Genomic DNA, 19,294 nt, shown 5'->3' on the forward strand with positions numbered 1-19,294 from the left:
CAACTGTGACCCACAGTTATTTTTAAATTAAAAAAAAAATTATTGTCAAAACACTTGTCAATAGCAGGGATGCATGTGTTATTATACTAGTCACAAAATAATAAGGCGTCATCATTTATATTTTAATAAGAATTACTTTAATATATGCAAACCTTAAAAGTTTAAATCCTATTCAAATTAAAAAATCCAAAGTGAAGTCATTACACTTTTTCTCTGCAAGAATTGTCATCAAAGTTGAAGTAAAAAAGTTCAGATTTTAATTACTTCAGCATTTCTTATTTAAAAGTATTTAAGTCCATTTATTTTACATAGGCATTTAACTAGTATCTATTACTTTCACTTGAATATGCGTTTTTCACCAGATTGTTTGATTCGAATAGACGTGAAGCAGCCCAAATCTTTCTTATCTCCAAGCAACTCGGCATCAGAACTCAAACATACACTACTGTGACTATTAGCAACAGCAGCATTGCCTTCCTCCATGCAGCATTACTCTATCAAAACAGACATAAAGCAATTGCTCCTGAATCAGAAATTGTTGCTGCTAATCTTTATGCATTCATGGTAAGAAATAAAGTTCTGGAAACACTACCTGCATTATTTAAAGTAGTCATCAAGCATACATGGGATTTTTTGAACTGATTAGGTTTAAGGTCCTTACAATTCAGTAAGAAGTAAGTTGACCAGTAAGTAATGTTGTTTTGGTTTTTTTTTTTTAAAAAAAAGGAAAAAAAAAAAGACACAATTCACCTAGCCAGTTATGTAACAGCCACTAGACATGATGGCATGTATTCTTGAAACTTGTGTGCATTCATCTATATCCTGAGGGATAATATAGGATTACCTTTGTTTTGGCTGTATAGCTTAAAAACCAGTTTTGAAATAAATTGCCCTTACCTCAGTAATTTCTTGGCATAATGGGTCACTTGCTGCTAACCTCTTCTGGCAGCAAGCTCACTGTGTTTCCTTGGATTCGATCTTAATTTAGTGTCCTTTAATGAGAATTTTCCTACAGTTATGTGACTGTATAAATGATATGGTAAGACAGTTTTCTGTGTCGTGATTTTGAAGATACTATTGTTTGAGTTAGATAATACCAATCTCTTAACTAAATCCTGGCATGTCTCTAGACATTTGCGTGACTTTGCTGGAGTTTGCTTATTTCGTCTGTGGTTAGGTTTTCAGATAACGTACATGGGATATTAGGCACTTCTCATACTACAGGGGCTCTACTGTGTGATTTCTTCATCCTTCTACAACCCCTTCCCCAACATCCTACCTTTTCAACTATTGGAGTGCACAGAGCAGCCACAGCCACCGTGTCACTCCTTGTTCCTCTGTTCCTACTCTTGAGCACGTCAGGCCTGCCATCAGCAAAATGACGTGTGTCAAACTATTAACAAGAAAATATGAAATTTATAGAATGCTCCTATTTCAGTTTTCCTGTTTGTAAACTTCCTTTTTTGTTGTTGTTGTTTTGAGTTACGGTACCACATTAGTGTTGTTTTAATTACCTTCATCACCCAAAATATATTTTCTAAACTATTGGCACTTAGTCTCTCAAATCTCAGTGAAGTAATGCTAATAACTTCTGCTAATCATTCTGTCCCCCCTTTCCACTGAAAACAAAACCAGCCTCATCTTCACTGTCCTCCCAGCCTAACTTACCTTCTGTAGCCACGGGAAGATACCAGCAATCAGTAATCCCCTTTAAGAGACACAAGGAGGGAAAAGGAAGAAAAGGTACTTAAAAAATTCACGTGTCCTCAGAAAGAGGAAGAAACACTTGCGAACTATAGCATAGAGATTTAGCAAATACAGGTTGGAAAACACAAAAGCAAATATGTACACATACCTGATGCTGGCAGCTACCAAAGGGGTCACACTGGGTATATGCAGCTGCCTAAGAAGGTCAGACCCTTTATGCTTAGTGGGAAATGCATTCCTCTTGAACACTTCCACAAGTACCCTTTCCACTGCATTATCTCTAAATCAAGAGCCTCACAATCCATTTTGTTTCCATATATATTAAATGCTGACTGTTGAATTCATATCCAGCTGGGCTTGAATTCTTCAAATGCTCTGAGACAGTTGGCTGCTGAAGCTAATAAGCACTGGCTATGTAGAAAACTCGCTATTAGCAGCTCAAGCTTACAACTTCTAGGTGCGGAAAATATATATTTATTTTTTTTTTCTCCCTTGCCTCTTATCAGACTCAATAACTTGTCCTTTAGGGAGATCATGAAGCCACATTTGAATGTCTTCCAATCATTGGCATGTAGTAAATCTTTGCTCTCAACTTAAACAGATGATTTGACCGCCTTCATTGCTTTTACTTGCCTCTCAAACCTAGCACATTTTCTGATGGTATCTTGGCTGAAAATGAACAGTGAGTCTAAAGCTCATGCAAGCAGATTGCACAGAAGCTCCACGTTAGCTCCAATTTCCAGATATTTCAGGGAATCTGCATATCCTTCCACTGGGAGTTTGGAGGCAAACTCCATGCCCTTAATTTTCCAATGGCAACGTTACTTTTTTGGAGTCCTTTGGCAGGCAAAACCCATAAACAGTTTTTCCAGAATATTAAAAGTAATTGAGATAATGAAAAGCTAATAGACTTTAGCTTAGAGGGTTGCAAAGAATAGCCTGCCATTGTTCAGACAGCCCTGTAATAAAGCACCGTGTTAATTAGAGATGATTCACAGATGACTTGCAATAGATTCTGGTAGTTCTGAATAGCAATGATATTTTCATATTGAGCTCTTATCTGCTCAGGAGTAATGAAGCTTTAACTTTAATTAAAAGGAAAGCTCCTTTTTTTAAGCCTGTAGGTCCAAGCAACACTGAAGTACAGAAAATTAGCATGCCTTTTACTAATTTTCCATATTTAGAGTTCTGCACTTTATGGTTTCGCTTTCATACCGTTCCCTACCAGAGGACATCTAAGCACCTGAATAGCAACTGTCAATGAGCAGGCAATATTACTGCCACTTCAAATGGAGAAACAGGCAATGAGGTGAGAAACTGTTTGCTCAAGGCCTCTCAGCTAGTCTGTGAGAGAGTTAAAAACAGAAGTGGGCCCATCTTCAATCCAGGGTCATCCCCTTACAACTCCATGTCTCATCACATAACACCATCTGCTTCACTTGATGAGCATCCACTGCTTCAGTTTATGATCATTACATTGGCACAGTTTGACGTTTTAACACCCCGTGGCTACTGAGAGGGGTTCCCATGCTCTGTCACCTTCCCTCTTGCTTCCCCTTACCTTTTGCCAGGGAACCTGCAACAGCTTGGTCCAAGGAGCAGAGAAGATACCCTACACACACAAATTTTTTGCTGTTTAGCTCCTGAACTGGCCCCTGACGGTTTGGATGAGCTTCAGTACCTAGCAAAGGGAGATGATGGGAGCATGCAGCAGCAGGATGGCAGACCTGTGCCATTCCAGGACACCTGGCCACGACAACCTGCACCCAACAATAGCATTATACCTTCTGAAAGCTCACCATAAAATTCCCTAAGATTTCTTGCCATTAAATAGATTTGCAGGACTCAATATTGTGAATTATTAGGAAAACAATAATACTGTAATTGATAAAAAAAAACCCCAAAGAAACCCCCAAACCAAATCCCTCTCAGTCTCCACATCCAGTAGATGGACTACGCCAAAAAAACCCAAAACAAACCACTTGCAGATTGACATCTCAAATTAAATTAAGCAGAAAGAAAAGAGAGTACATGTAACACAAATGCAAATATTTAGCCTTTTTACTTCTCATTTAGGACTCATGGCAAATATATACAAGCGTGTTTCCATTTAATTCAATAGGGGGAAATATCACAAGCAGTACTTTGCCAGGAAGGGATTACTCATCTGCAAAGCGCTACCTGCATCACTCAGTGTTCTCAGGATCAAGACCCTTTTAACAGTAAACTCCTCAGAGAAGACTCATGTTCCTTATGTTAGCATTAAGCACATATTAGATGCTTGACTAATACAAAAATAACAGTGCAAAAATCAATAATTACTGCATCTTAATTTGAGGAACAAAAACATTTTGTAAATTATAGAAACAGCTAATCAAAGACAATGCGGAAAAGTACCAGTAAAGAAATCAAAACCTTTAATTATTTCAAATACAGGAAAACAGTAACATATTATTTAATAACTACATGCTCTAACAATTTGCATTTCATATAGCTGGCTTCATTGTATATCTAATAATATGATGTTAAATATAACAGCATGAACTTATCTTTTTTTTTCACTCACCAGAATAGCTGTTGATTATGCTTTCAAATGCTTTTTTTGTCTCATTCATTGATCTGAGTTTTACCAAATTAAAGAAAATCTCTTTAACATAAGCGTACAGCCGACCGACTGTAATTCAGGGAAGTCTAAGATAATGAAAACATGCTTGTTTGAATGTAAGCCGTATTCAGCTTTCAAGCACACCTAATGCACACCTGATGCTCAATAAACCGCAATATCGTCACTGTATTTTTCATTTATCAAGGAAATATATGATTTCTTATATTTTCAACTGAAAACTTTCAGGGAAAATTTCAGGTGAAAAAAAAAAAAAACCCAAAGCCCACGAATCACTACATCTTTTAAAAAGCATTTTTTCCTATAGATGCTTCCACAAAGGAGTTTTTAATATTAAGCGTAACTGACCACCCAGCTTCATTACAAACCTTCCTTCAAAAGCACTCAATTTGGTTTAGATCATAAGTAGCAATAAGTACCCTCCCCTTATAAGTCTGTAAAAATCCTGAGTGAAGTAGAGATGAAGTTCCAAAATGTTACTTTTTCCCCCAAGTATCTTTATGTGACAAAAAATAATGAAGAATAATAAACTCTACCATAAGAGGCTCATTATACATAAATACTTCTATTGTCCAATACGGTACTTACAATTTTCTATGTCACTACTTCTGTCAGCTCACCCAGGTTTGTCAGTGCACGCCAAAGAGATTCTAATATAAATTCCCAAAAGAATTATTTTTTGCAGTACTTCTATTTTTCTTTTCCTTGTAGCATATAACAACTTCCTCAAAGAGCACATTCATGCACCCGAACTCCATCTTATCTGAGAACACGCAGTGTCACTCTACCTTACACACCATCCTCCTGCCATCCCAGTATACAACTTGTGACAGTTCCTCGTGAACTTTCTTAAAAATCCAAGCCCTAAAGGTTAAGCACTCAGAAGGGTTACTCCTTCTTTTATCCATATTATCTGTTCCATAATCATTCACAGGTCTAGGTAGGATGCTGCTCACATACTTTATAATGGGTCTTTCCGCAGCAATCATATAACAACAGACAACATGACACACATCTACATCAATTCATTACTTCCTCTGCTTCTAAGCACAAAATTTTGGAACTCATCAGCACCCTCCTTCCTTTCCCAGTGCATAATTGTGCTTTTCTAAAGGGAAAGCTGGATTTCAGTGGGCCTTCATTCTCTATCACGACAGACATTACTGCAGTTTCTACAGAATTCTGGGGATTTTGTAAAGGATCCATGATGTTAAAGACAACTCCTTTAGCAGGAGTTTCTGCCCAGTGATATAGATATGACAGACACTGAGTGTGTACCGTCACATGTGGTCCAACAGCAATAGCTGAATATGTAAAATAGAGATGTCCAAATTAAACAAGGAGGGAATCAAACAGAACCCAGAATAAAGAAAGGTTACTTTTAAATTTCAGCCCAGGTGACTGGTAAGAACATAACTCATTAAAATGTCTTCACTTTTGGTGGTTTGCTTTTGGTTTTACACACCTGGTCTGAAAAACTTAATTAGACCAGCGTACAGCTGCCACATTTGCTGTTTAGGTGATACTGTTAAGTGTTAGCACAGCGTCAACAATTTTTCAAAGATAAATTTCTAAGTGCTGCTCTGCTTTCATTTATCACTAACATCAATTGGCACCATAAAGAAATCAGAACACTACTGAAATCTCTGGGGCTGAATGAATCAAAAGTACGCACGAGCAGAATTAGCCCTAAATTCTGCATACACTGCTGGCCAGGCAGACTTATGCTCAGGAGATAACTTTGTGAGCAGTCCACTTGAAATCAAAATTGTCATGTGCAGTGGAGGGCTATCCACTGAACATGAATCAGCACACTGGTAAGGGGAGCAGTAACGTTACTCTTTTTTTCTGAGCCATCAACACATTTATGTATATTTAATGTTACCGTCACTATGTGGAAAGCCACTCACAACACACCTCTTTCCCCTACAATCTCAAAAGGTCCACTGCATCCAGAATTTGAGTCAAAGCAACGTGACTTCTGTTTCAGGTTTTCATTATTCTCAAATTAAATTAGACTTTCAGTAAAAGCAAGGCTCTAATTCTGTGCCAACATCAGGCTCCTCTATATTTTCCTTCCACTGGAATGACAATTCCTATTTGGAGCATTTTTCCCTCTCTGCTATAAACCAGAGAAGTTTGATATATGTTAATCACTGGATTTAGCCTTCACAAATGGCCACGAAGTCAAGCGTTAACATATTCCCAGCTCAGAAAACGGGGCACAAGCTTGCAGGGACAGAAGAGGTATGGAATGCAGGGCAAGTTACGCTTGTGTTCAGAAGTGAGAGTCCTCCCAGAAGCCAATGCAGCCAGAAAGTCTCTGTTCAAAGGCTCTACCTTTCTTGTAGTTTCAAGTATGTCCATAAGAAAAAAAAAAAAAAAAATCAAAACAGATCATAGAAAGCAAACAGCATAAGGTTTTCCTCTACGATTTACATACTTCTTATCAACAGAGTAACTATAGGCAATTCAGCCACCCTCAAATATTTATCAGTCTCATTTGATTAGATTGCTAATCCCAATGAGGATCAGCACCCACCCGGTAGCTCAAACTGATTTCTTCTCAACACAACTTTCAGGAGCAATCCAGCAGCTCAGTCACTTGGACCTTCTGCTAAAGAAGCATTCAGGAGAATAGTATTAGCCACTGATAAAACTTTTCATTTTCTTATTTTAATTATTGACTTTATTCTCCTGTTTTGCTTCAGGCATCTCAGGGAGAGAACAGGAGACCAGCAAAGAGTAGGAAGGGGTTGCAGAAAGAGGAAGAATTAACTGGACAGGTATGTAACTTCAGGATTATTAAACTTTGTGCCACTGATTTCTGCTCCAGAATGAAACTGCAAATTTAAATTTTCATTCTAAAAAAAAGATTAAAACAGAATTTTAAAAAAGAGTGAGGAATGTGAACACATTTACACAGTATCAAAATATATTATCTTTTTTTAAAAACAAAACCTGAGAACTGGTTACTAGAATCTTTCTTACCACTCTTTACTATTGTTCCTGGAATAATTTCCCAGTAAGGAAAACAAATGTAAATTTTGTTCCTACAAAATGACACAAATGACCTCGTAACACTTATGAATGAGAGCAAAATGTTCCACACAAATCTTTGCAGGACTGAATCCTGTAATGCTGTAATTTATTTCTAATTCCCTAAACCAATATGTAGATGACACAGCAGAATTTTACATGCGTCATCCTAAATGACAGCTGATGCTATTATAGAGATATTCAGAATCAAAACAAGGTTAGTACTCAGTCTCCTATCATCAGATCTCACATATTTATGTGTTTCCCTGCTTGCAGATTTAGATGATCCTGAATTGCACTTATTCCCCCTGCACCTCAACTTTCATGCAGAAAAAATTCACATGCAGAGGCAATGAGCTGTGTGATGTTCAAGGAAGCTGGTCTCTAAGTGCCTTCATAAAACTCACTTGCCACACGCAGCACAGAATGCTTCTTAGCACCTCTCCAGTTTAGCCCCTTTCCCTAATCAAAGCTGCTTTACAAGTATTAGCCATACTTGTTCTTCAAGGAAGGGTAATATATGACATCACCTACAGCTGAGCAAATTCACATTCCCATCTGAAGTCTCTCCTCATTAAAATAACATAGGGCAGAACATTATAATTAATAGAATCATTATCATTTAACTACAACCTCCCTTGACCTGCCTTGTCAGCAGGAAGAGACCTAAAGTGGATAAAACTATGGTTTGCACCAACTTGTACCTCCTCCTCCGTACCGCCAGAAGGAAGGAAAGGGGGCACAATGTAAACAGTGGTACTCCCAGCACTTACACAGACAAAGAGGCTTCTCTTTTCTACTTGACTCCTGGAAATGACAACTGACCCATTTATAACATTTGGTTAGTTTTCCTGCTACATTATTAATTCCCACAGCTGTGACAGAACATTTGGTCCTGTATCGGGCCAAGAAAGACTGAACTGCTTAGCTGCCATCTGTGCCTTTGAAAATGCCATGCAGTGTCTTTCTCCCAGATACTTTTGTATGTATGCAAATGAGCACATACTGTTTTGAAATACAACTGGTTAACACCAACAGCAAAGGGTTACAATTTTAAAATAGAATTTTTCTTTGAAAAAATTCTTAATTTTAGTATCTTCCCTAATTATTCAGAAATCTCTGTGTGGAGTGCAGGAGACTGCATAATGGGCTTCTCAAAAGTTTCATCATATCAAAGAAAGAGGAAGCATAAAAAAAAGCAACAGAGCCAAAACCTAAGTTATTGATTAACTGCAGACATATAAAAGAGTAAAGAGATGTGTGGGTACTATGGATCAATAGATTCAAATCTAAAGCAGGCACACCATAAAGGCTGCATTTTGATTTTGAACACAACAGTTTGGAGATATCGCCTATTCAGATGATGAATACTGGTAAAAGACTGAGAGCATCTCTAAAACACTGCAATTGTTTTATATATTCATCCAACGTATATTTAAAAACCATTAATTCATTATGATTTTACTAGCTGGCCCTTGCCCTTTTTTTTTTTTAAAAACCAGATGATAAAGATATTGTGACCTTGAAAAAAATCATATGAAATGAAATTCCCACCACTGAATGAAATCTGTCACTTTGGGCTATGTTCTACAGTGTGCCCAGTATCTATGCAAGTTTAAGAGATACAAAATGAGTATAACTTATTTTGCATATTACTAGGTTTTACCCGTAGTATGACATAATCATTGTTTCATAGTAATAAAAACTCTTAACAAAAGGAAATCATGTAATACAGTTGTATTATAATTTGTGTAGGGAATGTATGATTGTTTACTCTTATCTTCATCTTAAATACTGTGTTAGTCACAAATAGTATTAGTATGAGCTGTTAATAACACGCTTTGTATTCCAACAGGCTCACAGGCAAAACTGAACCAAAAAGAGAAAAATAATACTTTTACCAGCTGTGTGACAAAACAGACTGAGGTGAGACTTTCCAGAAACACTGAGTTTCAGGCTAAGGCAAAGCACAGAAGGGCTTTGGCCTCACCAAAGCATTTTGCACAAGGTCAGTAGTGACTGGAAAAGAAGAGTTTGGTGGAACAATGTCTGCATTTGACTCTGCGTGTGCTTGCCTGCCTTGTGGAGCTGCAGATGATGAGACATAAAAGGCCAGACCCCCAAGCAAGGGTACCAAGACATGGAAGCTGCTTCTCTGCTTTTAAACCCTGCTCACAGCTGCCCAGGCTCTTGATGGATCCCCCCGCCTCTGCTTCCAGGTCCCATTTTCAGTGACACTAAACTCCAGCAAACACCATCAAAGCAGAGACAGTTCCAGAGCGCAAGAAACAGAGAAAAAAGGCTCAGATCACAATTCTGCTATTACCATGACATATATGCTTTGCCCTGTCTGCATCGAAGAGCATGCCGCACAGCCTAGTCCCCCTTCTGAAGGGCTACAAGCAGCAAACGCACAGGGCAAAGGGAAAGTACGCCAATGGGCACAGTGCCCCAGGGAGTGTGACAGGGCCCACACAAGCTCCATCAGCTCCAGGCAGGAGGATCTGCCCCTCCTCACCCTGAAAATATCACCACGGGCTGTAATTCACTACCAAATAAGGCCAAAGTAAAATTTAATCCAAGTTGATTTCCTCCCAAAGATGGATACAGATTAATCTTCTCTGAGGGCAGAAAATAAATTGCTGGTATTCCACATATATTTTATTTTTTTGGAGCCTTGTCTTTTAATGACTGAATCAGAGGTGACACGGCTGGGAGAACAGGGAGCTCATTAACATCCATCAACATGTGGTATACAATATGCTAACTTCAAATTTGTCATTTGTACCCCAACTCAGCCATGCTCCTTTATTACTAGTCAGCTAATGAGAAGTACAGCAGTTTGGGTATTTTGACAGAGAAAGAAATGAAGCAGTGAATTAAACTGGCAGTGGCAGCAATGTAGAGCCACTGAAGGAGGAGGAGAAAGAAGACTGTGCTACCCTATACAGTACCGATGGTTAGAGGTGACAAAAAGTTTGCCCAAATACCAGCACTGGTTGCAAGGCTCTGCTCATGACCTCATGAAGATGACAGCAGTGACCCCCTCCACAAACCAGGAGGTAGGGCCTGAAACTGCACAATTATGGTTCAGTTTGCTTACTGTCGCCTTCTCTCTTCAGTGCAATTTAAAGTTAGGAGGGCATTTTTCTCCTTAATACATAAAACTTTCTACTGAAAAGAAAATGTTATCCCAAAACTTGGCTGGGTCAGGCAATATACATGACCGGATAGCTTGTACATGAAATCTTCAGGCAGCCAAAGTCCAGACAGCACATACTATGCACCCGGCAGAGCTCCAGGAGTATCTTACAGGACAGAGATGTTGGGCTCCTTGGGACTCCAGAACCTCACTCAAGACTAACTACAGTGTGTAGTGGGTCCCAGGGAATCAGAGCTTTTGACATTACCTATTTTGGGTCATTTCTTCCCACTGTATGGGATTGAGCTTGCTCAGCAAAGCCAGTGCAGCCCCAGCGCTGGCCAGCTGACCTTATCATAGAATCATTCAGGTTGGAAAAGACCCTTGGCATCATCGAGTCCAACCACCTACCCTACTCTACAAAGTTTTTCCCTACACCATATCCCCCAACACCACATCTAAGCAACTCTTAAACTCATCCAAGGATGGTGACTCAACCACCTCCCTGGGCAGACCGTTCCAGTGTCTGATCGCTCTTACTGTGAAGAATTTCTTCCTAATGTCTAGTCTAAACCTACCCTGTTGCAACTTGAAACCATTCCCTCTCGTTCTATCGCTATTTGCTTGTGAGAAGAGACCAGCACCAACCTCTCTACAATGTCCTTTCAAGTAGTTATAGAGAGTGATGAGGTCACCCCTCAGTCTCCTCTTCCTCAAACTAAACAGTCCCAGCTCCCTCAATCGTTCTTTGTACGATTTATTCTCCAGGCCCTTCACCAGCTTCGTTGCCCTCCTCTGTACCCGCTCCAGCACCTCAATCTCTCTCTTGTATTGAGGTTCTTATTAGAAATATCTTCAACCTGTATGAAGCAGGTCAAGGGCCAAAGACTACAAAGCAAGTGCAGACCGTGTAACACATAACCAGGACCTATACTAAAACACAATACATACTATACTTGAATGTAATGCGCAGCCAGGACCTATAGTAAAATCTTTTTAGCTGGTCAAAATGGAAAAAGTATGGTGCTAGCAGACAGCATCTGACATTTTTAATTACATTTTGAGGCATAAACAAACCAGCTCCTCCTCTCCACAGCAAGAGGAAATTCGAGGACAAGCTATGATTTGACAATTTTAGGCCTGTCCACTTCTTATTGTTTCTAATAGGATAAAAATAATATCTTAAACCAAAATTTGCCTCAAGGACTTGGATCTCTTCTTCAAAGAAATGAAACAGTGAAGGAAATAACTCTTAAGTCCTATTAAATACATACCGAAAAAGCATTTTAAAATAATCTGTCTCAAGACTTTCAAGTAACTTCCATATTGTATATTACAGCATGAAGTTCTTTCTCCATGTATATACTTCCTCTGACACTGAGTTAAATTAAAAAACGCAAAGAGTCCGTCCAGAGGGCTCGGGTTGTGGACAACATTGTGCATTGCAGTCAATGAAGACTTGCTGCTTGGGAAGTGGGAAGAATGATTTTCTATCTGGGTCACAGCAATCGCCCTATCCATGGCGAGCCGCAGATGACTGCGCAGCCCGCATCAGAACGAGCGCTAATGGAAGCAGCCGACCCGGCTGAGGGTAACGAGAGCTGACTGGTCCAACGCACTGCAATTGACTGGCAGAGTCCCAGAACAATTTGTGGAGCTTAGAAGTAAATAGGCAGTGTTGTGGCTGGGTACTTAATACAAAAGAAAAAGCGGTGCCTGCATTATGAATCCAGACCTCTCCCTCTGCCAACTACTTCATTTGTGAAACTGTAAATGAAGACTGGCACAAATACTGTGATTCTGTGATACAGTAAACACACTACTAGATACGTGTTATTTATGAGAATAGTAGCATTTAGAATAGAATTAAAGCTCACCTTTAAAAATGCAGTTTGAGAGCTAAAAAGTAACTTTGACAAGAGCACTTTCAAAATTTTTGCCACTGAACAGTGACTGGTTTTTTTCAGACTGAAAATGATTAAATGAACTATGCTCCGAAACTCACTTTGCAATTTTAAACAGTGCAAAATGGATCTCACACAGCTGGCAATCGACATGTACACTGGACTGAAACACACATACATTTTGCTATCATCCCGCTAACCCTCATGTATGTACAGAAAATCAATTTATAAATCTACTGTGCAGATTAAATACAACATGTTAAATAATTCTTCCTGGCTTTATTTGGACAACTGATTTTTCAAGAATTTGTATTCTAAACTGACATGAGAACAAGAGTCATAATTTCCAGAACTAAACACTAAGACATTCATTAAAAAAGGCAGGTTGCAAAGACCATTCTCCAGTTGACTACAGTTTACAAAGCTCGGGGAGTACAGGGGGAAGGGAATTTTGACAATTTTCAGAGGAAAATAGTTTTCTTCAGAAGAAACAAAAATAACACAAAAATTCCACCCTAAATCACTAAACCTTTGGTTACTTTGAGTCCCTTTACCCCATCAAAATATATATTTTCCTACTAGAATATTTGTTATTCAGTTATGCATCTTTCCACTAAAAAATAATTAGAAGTGATAACTCTCTAGCAAGCCCAATAATTAAAGCTTCTACTATTCATTTCAGTACAAAAAATACCAACTATGAAGGAGTTGATGAAGGAAAGGCTGTGGATGTTATCTACCTAGACTTTAGCAAGGCCTTTGATACAGTGTCCCACAGTATCCTGCTGGAGAAACTGGATGCTCATGGCTTAGATGGGTATACTCTCCGCTGGGTTAAAAACTGGCTGGAGGGCCGGGCCCAGAGAGTGGTGGTGAATGGAATGAAGTCCAGTTGGCGACCGGTCACGAGTGGTGTCCCACAGGGCTCGGTACTGGGGCCGGTTCTCTTCAACATCTTTATCAATGATCTGGACGAGGGGATCGAAAGCACCCTCAGCAAATTTGCAGACGACACCAAGCTGGGTGGGAGTGTTGATCTGCTGGAGGGTAGAGAGGCTTTGCAGAGGGATCTAGACAGGCTGGATCGATGGGCTGAGACCAACGGGATGAGGTTCAATAAGGCCAAGTGCCGGGTCCTGCACTTGGGTCACAGCAACCACAGGCAGCGCTACAGGCTTGGGGAAGAATGGCTGGAGAGCTGCCTGGCAGAAAAGGACCTGGGGGTGTTGGTCGACAGCAGGCTGAACATGAGCCAGCAGTGTGCCCAGGTGGCCAAAAAGGCCAACAGCATCCTGGCCTGTATCAAGAACAGTGCAGTGAGTAGGACCCGAGAGGTGATCGTCCCCCTGTACTCGGCACTGGTGAGACCCCACCTCGAGTACTGCGTCCAGTTTTGGGCCCCCTACCACAGGAAAGACATTGAGGTGCTGGAGCAGGTCCAGAGAAGGGCAACGAAGCTGGTGAGGGGTCTGGAGCACAAGTCTTACGAAGAGAGGCTGAGGGAGCTGGGGCTGTTCAGCCTGGGGAAGAGGAGGCTGAGGGGAGACCTTATTGCTCTCTACAAGTACCTGAAAGGAGGCTGTAGAGAGGCGGGGGTCGGTCTCTTCTCCCAAGTTACAGATGATAGGACAAGAGGCAATGGCCTCAAGTTACGCCAGGGGAAGTTCAGGTTAGATATTAGGAAATATTTCTTTACTGAAAGGGTTATCAGGCATTGGAATGGGCTGCCCAGGGAGGTGGTTGAGGCACCATCCCTGGAGGTATTCAAGAGAGGAGTTGACATAGTGCTTGGGAATATGGATTAGTGTTGGGTGGTGTGGTGGTGTGTGTGTGGGTTGCGTGTGTGGTGGTTTTGTTTTTGTTTTTTTGTGTTGTGGTTGTTTTTTTTTTTTTTTTTTTCATTGGTTGGACTAGATGATCTTAAAAGGTCCCTTCCAACCTCTGTGATTCTGTAACTAGAAAGTTATGGAACTGAAAACCAATTAATCTCCTAGATCAATGCAAGACTTTAAAATTATTGACAAGACATCAACTATTTCAGGTAGAACTTTGCTTGAATAAATGTTAATTTGTGGCTACAAGGTTTATTCCAATAGGAATGTTTAAGCTTAATTTATAAATTGTTGTTTGTTTCTGAGCAAGGAAGGAAACCTCTAAGAATAGCAAATGGAAATTCACACATCACAAATACCAACTTGTTGGACTGTCCTGCCCTTAAACTGACACCGAAGGAAACAGAGCTCCCCAGCTGCCCCCTTATTCCCTGGCACGTGCTTCCTCCAGGCTGGGTAATGCAAGGTAGAGAGCAACTCAGGGTGGCTTTTACTATTCTTCTCCAGCACAGATAAGCTGGAAAAGGACCAGGGCTGGCTGAAACACATGGAGTAAAAGACTTGAAGCATTTTCCATACTTTTCACAGAAAGGAAGAAACTTTTCTGGGAGCCTATCTACGCTGTGCTAAACAGAAAGATACACTTTGAATTGAGGTCAAAAATTACAACTCCCTTCTGAAGGTGCAAGCTGCCTTTTCACAAACCCAAAATGAGAATGTTCTAACCTAACCCCTGGCACACATCTGTTGAGTGCAATGTCTGAGATAGTAAGTACAGGCTTTCTCATTTCCTGAGGCTGCAGCCTCCCCCAGCAGATCCTCTGCAACCCCTCTCACACCGGGGGAAAAGCAACAAGAATACACACTGGCTAAATGATGGAAGTCTCCAGGCCATCAGAGTGCAATCTCTAGACCAGGCTAGCTACAGCAGAGGCCACCACCAAACTCATATACACCATATGTCTGGTGGTATTGAGGAAAGCTACACAGACACCCTAGGAAGGAGGCTGGAGCTAGTGGATGCCCGTGTATGTACAAATCCATTCAAATTGGGGGGGCGAGGGAGGGAGGAGGATGATATTGTTTTCTTGTTGGGTTTCTAAAAATCATTATGACCAGTCTGCAAAAAAGCCCAAGCAAAATACAGAGTGCTATTTATTGAGCAGTTTCCCTTCCATAATAATTCTAAAACTACATTCCTGTGAGAAGACAGAAGCTGAACCGTCTCTGCCAGTCTGTCTTTCCGAGCCGCTGCTCTTCTCTGCTCTTCTTAATTACCTGCTTCAAGCACAGGGCTTAGGTCAGGTGAACCTGTGATGTCACCAGAAATCAGGTGACAGCTGATGTAATTAGGTGAACCCAATCAACACAAGAGGAATAGGGATCTGGGTCACAGTCTTGCCAGATTAATGACTCTGCATCCCCGCAAGGTCATTTGCCAGAAACTGAATCTCAGCAGCTTGTTGCAATTTTACTGCTGCCCTGCTTTGCTCTGGAGCAGGGAAGTAGAAGTATGCAAGGCTAAGAGTGTAACTGGATGACTCAATTTGCTGATACGTTTGAATATATATACTGTTTAATGGACATCTTGGAAAATTAAACTGATGTTCAAGTCCCATTTGGTAGATTAAGACAGAAACCTAGCGCATCTCTAAAGATTTTCTTAGGATGTGGCACGATGCCTTTAAAACATAGCATTCTTCGAAGTGAGTATTATGATGTTTTCTTATGCCACCAGTGGGATAACATGACAGTTTAGTTTATATTTTTACTTTTTAGAAATAAAATATCAAAATTGCTTGCATATATATGTCAGCTTGTGTTGCTATTAACTCTTCACTTTCTCAGATTAGAAAAGCAAATGGCTTTACTAGAAATGTAAAAAGTTTTCAACTTTATATAGACTAGACTAGCTTAAAAAGCCTCAAAACTGCCTTGCTCTACCCAAGGAGTACAAGTCCTGGGAAAGGATGTCCTGAAAACTACTGGGGAGTCAAGGCTGCCATCACTGCTGGGGTCATAAAACACCAACAGCACTGAGAGGTGTGATCTGCAGCAGGAGAACCGGAATCACATAGGTGCAACAGGGGAAGACCCAAACACAACAGTTTGAAGAGCATCCACAAAAGGGAGGCAAAAGCTAAGTGGTTTGGGGCCATATTTCAGAACCAGATTTGCAAGAGAGGCAGAGAGATGGTGGCCCAGCTAAGCAGATGGTGTTCTCCCTGCGCGGCCTGTGCGGAGCACCTTCCATCTGCCTGCATGTTCAAAACAGAGTAAGACAGGAATTACAGGACTTTTATTAAAAATAACATTTTTAATACTCTGAAAAATATTTATTTGATTCCATGTTAACATTGATGAACTCAGACTACATAACCTCAGAAATACTCAGGAGGGGCTGAAAGGATTAGCAGGAGCAGCAGATTGCTTCTTTTGGTGTGCAAAGTCACAGCTATCACACCAGCTGCAGAAGGAATTTCAGCTGTTAACAAAACAGAATCTGTTGATGCTGTTTTCTTTAAAAAAAATGCTAGGTACCTAGACACACATATGCATATTTTCTAGATATCTAGCTAATATGCATTTTTAAATAGGCGAGGGGTCTCGTGGTTGGGGTTTTTTTTGTGGCATGGTTTTGCTTGGTTTTTTGGTTTTTTTTTCTTTGGTTGGTTGGGGTTTTTTTTTAATAAGAGAGGTTTCTGCAGTTAGAGTGGTATCACAGATAGCTGGTTCTTGACATAGACTCTCCAGATGATTGCTTCCTCAGAAGCAAAATGCCTAATGAATTTTTACCCAGGGAAGGTGCCCCAGACATAACTAACAGAGTCTGTGACATAGGTTCAGCGTGGGATGTCTGTAGTGCATTTTTTCCCCCCCTTCAACTGTGATTATTATTCTATGCTTATGCTAACAAAATTGTTTAAAAAATATCAGTACTATTTATATCTCAATACATTTTCTGCAACATTATTATGATGCATGGCAACGTAATAAGATTGTGTAGTGTACAGAGGGCTGGATCATCACCTCTTGGAGAGCAGCTCAAAGTGTTAGTAGAAACACAGCTGAGCAGCCACTAGGCAACATCTGAGGAAAAAAGCATGTGTCACCCTCTCCCAAGTCCTGAAAAAAGCATCTCTAACAAAACCATGAGCTGCTGCTGCCACAGGTTAAATTCTCAGGGAGATGCTCTAAACTTCCTCATTTCTGGCCGTCCTCTGACTGTTGTTGCCCACCAAAACTGCCACAGCACGAAGGCAGCGCTGATGTCCTCTCTCCAGCCTTACTGCTGCCAAGAAGCCCCAGGGAAGCCGTGTAGGGCAGCAAGATCATGCACCCACCTTCCTTTCGGGCCAGGGCAACACTCACCTGCTATTCCAAGAGCAAAGGGCAGCACACAGAAACAGAAGAGATTAAAGCAATTATATTTTACTTTTCTATTTTTTAGTAGAGAACTAAGCAATACCTAAAAGAGGAATTAATTAAAATGTACAAAAGTGAGGAGAAACTAATTTGGCTAGTAATAAGAGACTATTAGGGAGGGTCATGTGTATCAGAACTAGAGGCAATTCAATAAAATTAAGAGGGAACATTTAGGCTGCATATCAGAACAAACTTTTCAATAATAAAGCTTTGGCAAAATATTTCAAAATTATGTTAATAACATGGGTTTGGAATATTTTACATCAAATTATACCTCCTTGGATCATTAAAATATTTATAAAATCTGCTTGGACAAAGATACAAATTATGGAAATAAGAGGCATTTTTAATTTCCAGTTGCTATGCATTTGTTTTTCTGGGTAGGTCAGCACTTAGTGTTGCTGGAAAGCCATTAAGCAACAGCAGTCATTTCCTAAACCACCTGCTTTACACTAACACTTGTTTACAAAATAATATCTTGAGAGTCTTTAAATTTGCATCTCAGAGTTAATGCAATATTCATCGACTGCAGTACTTGTTCATAGCTCTTCCTGTAGTTAGTTCTGTCATTCCACTCTCTCCAGTACTCAGGAATGGGAAAACAAATCAGAATAAATTAAAAAAAAGATGTTGGGAAAGTAATTCATATTTATACAAATGGTTTGTAAGTTGGAGACTTTTTGTAAAAGCTAGAAATATATTTTAGAGCACGTAACCTCACAAATACAATAAGTTACAGCTGAAAACAAGTAACAGTTCAGCTTTTCCCTTGCAAAACATTTTTCCTGCACTGCCTTAGTCTGCAATACCTAACATGGAAGCAGATGAAACACTGGCTCTGTAGGGGAAAAGAAAATTAAAAAAAAAAAAAAAAAAAAAACTCTATGGTGAGAAAAAGCCACCTGAGGAAGAGCACTGAAACAGCAGCAGTCCTCACTGATGTCTGTTCAAACAAGAGCAGCAGAGAAATATTTTAACAATAACCCTGGACACAGTTCAGAATTTCACTTAAGCACCTGTAAGCACAGACACGTAAATCATTTTCAGGGCCAGGTAACATCACTTGGGCTGCACAGCACCTTTAGCTACATCCAATTCTACTGAAACGTGGATTATTCCCTTTACAGAGAAGTAGTTAGCAGAAAAGGAGAAATGGGAGGTCCAAGGGACAGAGAGAATCAGGTCTGCAGTAACCCCAGGCTTGCGAAGTCCCTTTTACAAATCCTCAAACAGGCTCCCTTTTTCCTCACCAGAGGGAAATTATTTTCAAGGGTTAAAAAAAAAAAGAAGAAAAAAAAAGAAAAAAAAAGTGAGTGCAGCAACGCAAAACATTTCTGCACTTTACCAGTCTTGTTAGTACCAAATGGCCATGTCTCAGCCGTGGATTAATAACTACAATGGAGGGAAACAAATACTTCACTCACAGAGAAGAAGAAAAGAACCAGCCCAAATGAGTTTTAAAGAACAGGCAGTAATTGCATAAAATGTCAGCATACGCAAAGTGGTATGATACAGGTTTGCACACTTGCTCCCATTTTAAGAAAACAGAAATAATTTGGTACCTCAAACTGTAACTGTCAGTGATGCCTAAGCATCTAAGCTGACAAATGTCTATGATATA

At 40.0% G+C, this 19,294-nt stretch overlaps 1 protein-coding gene across 2 annotated transcripts in view; it reads right to left on the bottom strand.

The window, feature by feature from the left end:
* The window catches only part of RPS6KA2 (ribosomal protein S6 kinase A2), a 298,477-nt gene that overhangs the window by 183,369 nt on the left and 95,814 nt on the right, over positions 1-19,294 (bottom strand). The gene's annotated exons all lie outside the window — the stretch shown is intronic.

Source organism: Numenius arquata, chromosome 2, assembly GCF_964106895.1.
Source record: "Numenius arquata chromosome 2, bNumArq3.hap1.1, whole genome shotgun sequence".
Lineage (NCBI taxonomy): Eukaryota > Metazoa > Chordata > Aves > Charadriiformes > Scolopacidae > Numenius > Numenius arquata.